The sequence below is a fragment of the Oncorhynchus nerka genome, linkage group LG10 (assembly GCF_034236695.1).
Source record: "Oncorhynchus nerka isolate Pitt River linkage group LG10, Oner_Uvic_2.0, whole genome shotgun sequence".
In the NCBI taxonomy this organism is placed as follows: Eukaryota; Metazoa; Chordata; class Actinopteri; order Salmoniformes; family Salmonidae; genus Oncorhynchus; species Oncorhynchus nerka.
In genome coordinates this window covers 28954023-28963276 of record NC_088405.1, presented here as the reverse complement: position 1 = coordinate 28963276, position 9254 = coordinate 28954023, and the positions used below count along the sequence as shown (strand labels likewise).

The 9254-nt window shown below is 39.9% G+C and overlaps 1 long non-coding RNA gene across 1 annotated transcript; it reads left to right on the top strand.

Moving 5' to 3' along the window:
* Nucleotides 1-1459: 1459 nt before the first annotated feature.
* LOC115136336 (uncharacterized) lies at nt 1460-6155 on the top strand. The gene is made up of 3 exons (XR_003864594.2): nt 1460-1853; nt 4093-4211; nt 5683-6155. It is a non-coding gene; the product is annotated as an uncharacterized LOC115136336 (long non-coding RNA).
* The last annotated feature ends 3099 nt before the right edge of the window (nt 6156-9254 follow it).

Sequence of the window (9254 nt, the reverse complement as noted above, 5' to 3'; positions counted from 1 at the left end):
CAGAACCACACGGGGAGACCTAGTGAATGACCTGCAGAGAGCTTGGACCAAAGTAACAAAGCCTACCATCAGTAACACACTACGCCACCAGGGACTAAAATCCTGCAGTGCCAGACGTGTCCCCTGCTTAAGCCAGTACATGTCCAGGCCCATCTGAAGTTTGCTAGAGAGCATTTGGATGATCCAGAAGAAGATTGGGGGAATGTCAGATGGTCAGATGAAACCAAAATATAACTTTTTGATAAAAACTCAACTCGTCGTGTTTGGAAGACAAAGAATGCTGAGTTGCATCCAAAGAACACCATACCTACTGTGAAGCATGGGGGTGGAAACATCATGCTTTGGGGCTGTTTTTCTGCAAAGGGACCAGGACGACTGATCCGTGTAAAGGAAAGAATGAATGGGGCCATGTATCGTGAGATTTTGAGTGAAAACCTCCTTCCATCAGCAAGGGCATTGAAGATGAAACGTGGCTGGGTCTTTCAGCATGACAATGATCCCAAACACACCGCCCGGACAATGAATGAGTGGCTTCGTAAGAAGCATTTCAAGGTCCTGGAGTGGCCTAGCCAGTCTCCAGATCTCAACCCCATAGAAAATCTTTGGAGGGAGTTGAAAGTCCGTGTTGCCCAGCAACATCCCCAAAACATCACTGCTCTAGAGGAGATCTGCATGGAGGAATGGGCCAAAATAACAGCAACAGTGTGTGAAAACCTTGTGAAGATTTACAGAAAACGTTTGACCCCTGTCATTGCCAACAAAGGGTATATAACAAAGTATTGAGATACACTTTTGTTATTGACCAAATACTTATTTTCCACCATAATTTGCAAATAAATTCATTAAAAATCCTACAATGTGATTTTCTGGATTTTTTTTCTCATTTTGTCTGTCATAGTTGAAATGTACCTATGATGAAAATTACAGGCCTCTCTCATCTTTTTAAGTGGGAGAACTTGCACAATTAGTGGCTGACTAAATACTTTTTGGCCCCACTGTATATATATATATATATATATATATATATATATATATATATATATAAGGGGTTGCCAAATTGATATAACTGGTCAGTAGTTCAATCAGATTTCAACCAAAGTAAGATGTGTTTTCCAAAAGAGGTGACGAAAAGTACATACAGTATTAATCAGGTTGTGTTCTGGTTAGAAAACATCTCGACCAGATTTCAAACTGTATCATGTCTTTATCACGTTTTATGTCCACTGGGTAGAAACGGTAAATTGTAAATTGATATGTAGGCTATTACTGATATATCATACATCCAACAGTAATTACACGTTATGCTTCGATTGTCACTGACTCTCTGGGCAAGCTGTGGATGGTGCTAGAGTTCAACAGAAAACACAACTACACGATGAGTTAGGCCTAATCCGGTCAGGGAAGGGTTTGAGCTGTTCACGCGTCTGTGTAAATGCCGTGCGCCTTCAGCGGGAGGTATAAACACTAGCCACCTGTCAGGAATGGTAAACAGCCTACACCCGACAACCCTCACATTGAAAGCTGACTGCCTCCCCCCCTCTTGGCAGATGAGACTCCGTCGAGGGAAACATTTTATCTTGTAAAGCCTTCTAAGAACTTTGCCGCATAAGTGAAAGTGAACCGTTATTTCAGACACCAGACATGCAACCTGGTATTAGCGAGATTAGAGACTGACTAAAAACACGCTTGGTTTCGACCCCTCTGGCTGTGAAGAGTAGCCCGGGTTGACAGCGTCTCTGATGGACAACGGGGAAAGGATTATATTTTACATACACCGGACACATACTTCATTTTATAACTCAGTGAAATTCTGCCTAATGATTGTTGTCTGACACCGGGAGCAGTGCCTCGAGGTAAGGATCAATATGGGGAATGTTTTGCATTTAGGTTGCTGTCAGAATCTCACTAATTAATAGCCGAAGTAGGCCTAGGCAAATATGTAAAGTCTAAGCCTACTGTATATAAAGTGCGTCACATTGACTGGTCTTTGTGTTCAGTATAGCCAATGATTAGCCTACTACTGCAACAGTACATTCCAAACACAATTGTCGTACTTGGGAAATTACGTCTGCCAATGCACATTACTGGTGCACCACGTGAACCATAGGCTTTTCACAGTTGACGGTCACGAGTTGAACTGCATTGAATTTGGGATCAAACTCAAATTGCTCATTTACAACAGAACAGGGCTTTTGGATCACCCACAACATTGTCACAACTAGGATATGATGGAAAGGGTTGCCATATAGCTTACTTTACACAGTGATTGAGTATTATTCATGTTATCAGCGTTTGACAGTTTACTGCAAACGCGGTTCATGAGGAATTGGAATGTTAACAGGCCATATTTTCCAATATTTTTCCATTGGTCAGATATAGCCTATAGGTTTTTTTCATGGTCTGCTGTATCTTAATAGGTCTACTAAAGGCTTGTGCCCAATCAGATGTGATTTTGTAAGGGGACTCAATAGTTTACCATGATTATGAATAATTGAATGAAATGTATGGTAGGCCTACACATAACATTAAGGTTGTGTTTGGTGTTATTATTTATAAATCATAAATATATTTTGCTGTTTGCACTCAAGTAGCCTAGTCCCATCCAGGGTTGTTAGATCACATTCCTTAATTAAAATATACATTTAAAGGTGGGTGTTCTGATGCGCGGGTTGGCGGGTCATGTTTCGGAGGACGTATTACTCACCGTTCACCGCGCTGAGACAAGATCGAAATTGGGGAGAAAAGGGGGTAAAATATATATATATATAATTATTTAATTTATTCAAAATTGTATATATTTAGTAGTTCTCATCTAGTCAGAATTCTCCAGATTATGAAGCCTCCCAAAATAAGCAAGTGAAATAGAAGTGTGTGTCTGTGTATGCGTGTGTGCGTATCCTTGCGTGTGTACGTATGCTTGCGTGTGCATGCATGCTTGCATCTGTGTGTGTGTGTGTGTGTGTTGGTCCAACACTGTGCAGTCACCCCAGAATTGCTCAGCACACACTTATGGGACCAGAGAACAGCAGTAAACCAATGTGAAGTATTACTGTGTAGAGAAATGGATATCCTCCAATAGAGGGCTCTGCTGCTGGCCAGCTTGGTACCCTACAGCAGGGACTGAAATAGGTTCAAATGCAGAAACCTGAAAAATCATCCCCTACATAGACCAGTCAAATGCCTAAAACAACATGGGGACTTAGGGGCCCAAAAAAAACGACTGGCATAGAGCCTCTGTCAGTAATACATTGCTAGACCAGAAAACTAGCTTAAAAAATGCAAGGAAAAAATGTTTTCATGCTCCTCTTCTCTCCCAACCTCCTCCTGCCTCTCCCCTCCTTTTCCTTTAAATCCTCCTATCCTCCCATCCTCTCCTCTCCTCTCTTCATGTTATTACGTGATAACTACTTTTAGCACTTACAAGCTTCAATGGTGTAAAATGCACAGATTCTGCCTAAATAACTGTCTGCTAGATGTCCTAATTATGGCTAGACGATGGCTACAGTAGCTCTTTTCAACGGCAGATTTTGGAAATGAATAGAGATGTGAGTTTTACTGGTCAGATCACATAATCGGGACAATTTATCCCTTGAAATGAGGAATGATAGAATAAGAGGAGCATGCCTCCTAGAGCTCAGCTGTCTGTCGGAACCCATTGGTATTCTCCTCATGTCTGCAGCTGCCTCCGTAGGCATCCCATGTTACGGCTGGCTCAGTGGGATGGTTTCTGATGATTGAGGGGTATGGGGAAGGGTTGAAGGCCAGCTTGGGATGAAACTAAAGGCTTGTTTATTGAAGGTTAAGGATGTCTTAACTGAAGGTTGAAGTGCGTGTGTGTGTGTGTGCTTGTGTGTGTGTGTGAGAGAGATAATCTAACTAGGTTTCCACTAACTTGTTCAGTGATTTTTGTTGTTGTTGTTGTTGACATTTAGAATGCTTGCATAGAAAAATGATGAAATAATTGCCTGTTTCGGTGTGTTTCCATTGAACTGTCTTGTTCTTATAAAAACAGCTTGACGTAATGATGCAAAAACCTACAATATCGAATAAAAACGAAGTGGTTGAATGCCCGTATGCCATGCTCATCTACAGGCAACTGCCAAAATGAAGGAAACATCAACATGGAGTGTCTTAAAAAGGCTCTGGGCCACTACTACATAGACTCTACAAGTGTCTGGAATTCTGTTGGAGGGATGGGACAACATTCTTCGGTGAGAAATTCCATCATTTGGTGTTGTGTTGATGGTGGGGGAAAACGCTATCTCAGACACCACTCCAGAATATACCATAAGTATTCAATTGGGTTGAGATCTGGTGACAGAGATGGCCATGGCATATCAAATCCAATTTGATTTGTCCCATGCGCCGAATACAACAGGTGTAGACCTTACAGTGAAATGCTTATTTACAAGCCCTTAACCAACAATGCAGTTTTAAGAAAAAGAAGTGTTAAGTGTTAAGAAAAAATAGATAAGTAAAAAACAATAACAGTTGTGGGGCTATTTACAGGCTTTATACTGGGGTATGTGATTACGTATTTACCGGATTTATTTGATATTAATGGTTAACAATGAATATTTCACTAATAGTAAGACATTTCTGTTCTACTAAAGCTGTGGATTTATGGTCTCCACTCCCTGCAGCTAATCTGGCTGAATGGGTCACTAGAGAGGGCTTGAGCTGACAAATTAGTTGAAGACTGCATTCCATAGACAATATGTGGTGGGTGTAAACGAGATGATAGAGATAGCCTGGAAGAGTTTAGAACAATCCTTCATTGTCTCAAAATCATCCTAGCATCTGGGAAAGTAAGCCAGGGTGGGTTAAGACAATACCCCCCCCCCCCCCGTGCAGATAACGACAGGATGAATCCAGAGTGGTTTATGATGCCCCTTGGTCTGCATGGGAGGGGTGGACCTAGCAATGACTAAGCATTTTTAGATCTACTATATAAAGAACTCTGCATTTCTGTAAGGGTTAGGCTTCTCGGCCCAACAGTCAAGAGTGTTGGGTTGACTAGTCTCATTATTGCAATAATTAATCAATATTGAATAATGATGATTGTTTGAAGAAATGACAGTCTCTCTTACTTGATTAGAATATTCCACGACAGGTACCATAGGTTTACATCCTTTTCACGCTCATCAAACCATTCAGTGACAATTCGTGGCCTGTGGATGGAGCCATTACACATGTCGCAAAGATTACTTTTTTTGCCAACATTGCCTTTGTCTAATAAACCTGCCTTTGTCTGCTATTTTTCACTATCAGACTAACTTAGTATTAGCAAACAGTTATTCTCACTAATTAAATGTGCCACCCACATCAAATGCACAGCACATATGACTTCACAGGAGATACCGTTTGAACATAAAACGTATTTTTATCAAAATGCGTTTTTTGGCAGAAATGCCTTTTCGAACATGTGAACTTTCACGTGCCTTAAAAACAAACATTTATGCCATCTGTGAATACAAATGAAGTTGTTAAATTAAGAGCCTAGTTGGTTTAGCCAAAGAAAAAGTCAGGAACCTTCCCGCTAGCCATGATAGGTTGAGATAATGAGTGGGCTGGACATGCTGAGAAATTAGTTTCAGATTGTTCTGCGATCCTGTGTCTATAAAATGAACTGCAAATATGTTGATACTGCTCTCAATAACATTGCTGCCCTGAATTTATCAGGCACTATCTACAAAGGTCAGTGGGAAAAAGTTGTGATGGACTACTTTCTGGAGGACGATCGTGCCATGCTGACTCTCTCCGACTCTGAAAATGAATCAGACGATGAGGAAATCCCTGATTTACAATACTGTTCAAAAGATTGGGGTCATTAAGAAATGTCCTTGTTTTTTTAAAGAAAAGCCCATTTTTTTTGTCCATTAATATAACATTTGTCAGAAATACAGTGTAGACATTGTTAATGTTGTAAATTACTATTGTAGCTGGAAACGGGTGATACAAAAAATGTAATATCTACATAAGCGTACAGAGGCCCATTATCAGCAACCATCACTCCTGTGTTCCAATGGCACGTTGTGTTAGCTAATCCAAGTGTAGAATTTTAAAAGGCTAATTGGTTATTAGAAAAGCCTTTTGCAATTATGTTAGCATAGCTGAAAACTGTTGTACTGATTTAAAGAAGCAATAAAACTGTCCTTCAGACTAGTTGAGTATCTGGAGCATCAGCATTTGTGGGTTGAATTACATCCTCAAAATGACCAGAAACAAATAACTTTCTTCTGAAACTCGTCACACTATTCTTGTTCTGAGAAATAAAGGCTATTCCATGCGAGAAATTGCCAAGAAACTGAAGATCTCGTACAACTCTGTTTACTACTCCCTTCACAGAACAGTGCAAACGGGCTCTAACCAGAAAGAAAGAGCAGGAGGCCCCGGTGCACAACTGAGCCCCTGTGCACAACTGAGAATAGCAACATCCTGGAGTTACCTCTTCACTGTTGATGTTGAGACTGGTGTTTTGCGGGTACTATTTAATGAACCTGCCAGTTGAGAACTTGTGAGGTGTCTGTTTCTCAAACTAGACACTCTAACGTACTTGTCCTCTCACTCAGTTGTGCACAGGGGCCTCCCAGTCCTCTTTCTATTCTGGTTAGAGCCAGTTTGTTATTCCCTGTTTTATAGCTTCGAAGCTCTGGAGCCTGGTGTTGAGCGTTCGGACTTCGGAACCAGGTTTCACCTTCTGTGCAACGCTGACATCCTTCCTCCCATAGATTGTCTGCCTGTACAAGCACGACCTAGACTGGACACAGCTAGACAAACTTATCTTTTTGAGAAGATTAGAGAGTTTTGCGACTAAGAGACTATGGACATCACATGCCCTGCACCAAAGTCAAGGGCAGAACAGAAACAGGCTCTCCGAATATAGATTCCCTTGTTCATGCGTGGTTCGCAATTTTTTTTATCCTGCTGCTCAGCCACTTTACCCCTGATTGTATAAATATAACTACCTCGTCTATCACTGATATCGTTATTGATATTGTTCTTGTACTGTACATACTGTATTTTATTTTGACACTATATCTATTTCTGATATTTCTACTATGCAAGTAATCATTTGGCTGTACTGTTTACACCTTCTGTAGAGACCCATCCACTTACTGTAGTAAGACTTTGCAAAATATTAATATATAACATTAATATTGATATATGTGGTCGTAACATGATTTTGTGACATACCACAACAATATCATGTGAACTTTTCAAGTGTCTACCACATAAATATATGACGCGTCTGTTTATGTACTGTACATGTGCAACTCACTCAGGTTTCAACTCAGGCCTTAACTTATGTATGGAATACTGTGTGGTAAAAGTGTGTGTAACAGTATATTAAGTATGCTAATGTGCTGGTGTGAAAGCATTTGGGCGGTGGTCGAAAGTACTTATGTAAAAATATTTGGGGGGGGTATCTGTACATTACTTTACTCTTTATATTTTTGACAACTTTTATTTCACTACATTTCGAAGAAAATAATGTACTTTTTACTACATACATTTTTCCTGACACCCAAAAGTACTTGTTACCTTTTGACAGGAAACTGTTCTAATTCACACACTTATCAAGAGAACATCCCTAATACATCTGATCTGGCAGACTCACGAAACACAAATGCTTTATTTGTAAATTATGACTGTTTGTTGGTGTGCCCCTGGCTGTCATCAATAAAAAAACAATTGTAAACAATTGTGTCGTCTGGTTTAATATAAGGAATTTTAAATGATTCATACTTTTACTCAAGTATGACAATTTAGTACTTTTTCCACCACTGTGGGTTATAGCATTTCTTTCACATGTCCCATCAATTTACACAAATGTATCCTTATAAGCGTCATCTAATATTTATAAAATATGTTTATCTGGACACTTTCTGTTTACCTGGAATTTTTCCTTATTGTAGGCTACTACCACTTTTAGTCATAATCTTTACTACACTACTCAATGTTTAGCACGACCTCATGTGAATCCTTAAAAAGATGAGTGGGGCTGGCTTAAGAGGGTGTGAACAAGGCTGAATGGGTGGAGAAGAATGAGAGCTCTCCAGTATGTACCAAAACATTTAAAGGCCCTTTTCTCAAAAGTGAGTTTACAAATTGTATCAACTTTCAAAGCAGAATTACTTTTCTATTGTTCCTCAAAAATGCTGTGTATGATATACCGTTTTGTAGCTCTGAGTCGCTACTTTTATCCAATGTAAAAATTAAAAATAAACTACTTCAAATTTTGTTACATAAGACCGAATCCAGGTGGTAAGTCACATATTCCACAGATTCCAATGTCTTTAAGTTTCTAGATTCTCCAAAGCCAGATGTAACAACAGAAGTGACCTTTGTGAGGTCACTCCTGAAGATCAATGGCAGGACAAGAGGAAAGATGTATCTGCTGTGAAATTGCAATGCTCTGCACTATTCTGTCCTGCTCTGGCAGGAGATAAGAATCCCCCAAAGCTTTAAACGATAGAGAAGTAACAGGGAGAGGAGTCATGCACATTAAATAGCTTGCACTGATTGCTGTCGTGTTCTCTGTCAAGTACAAGTGATCAAGGCTGTATTCTCTCCTTTTATAATTTTTTTTTTTAAAAAGAGTCATGTTAGGGAGTGAAAAGAACCCCATCTGAAGACACTGGCAAAATAAAGATATGTTTTGAAAAGTGGTATGGGAGTCGTGCCTCAAGGTAAGAAGTCGACTACGGACTGAGATAGCAGACGCGTAACCTTTTAACCGAGCACTGAATTTGGACATTCCACTGTGCATAGACATTTGAACTACCAAATACCTCAATTGAAAGAACAATCAAAAGCTTATACTGTACATTAATATGGATACAGCCATAATGGATCCATAATGGATGGATGAACAACTTTAAATAACAGTAGATGGAACTAGATTTTGCACGCTGGTCGACGTACAGTAGTAACGTCACTGTAATGTTGGAATTACTGAGTCAAAATGTGACAGTGCCATTGCAACAGGAAATCATTGAAATCCTCGTCACAGCAAGGTATAATTTACATCTGTTTACTGTGGAAACATCACTCTGAAGACAGAATTTGCTGGTATGCAGAATGTGTTGCTTGTACTTGATAACAAACACACTTTTAGTTTGTTAAAGGAAGCAGCATCAGGTGCTAATAAAAAAAAATCCCCTCCAGTATCGCAAGCAGGTACTGTAGAAAGAATCTCTGTCTCTGAGGCCTCCGCTGAAGCATGAAGGGGAGAGGATGATTGCATGCAA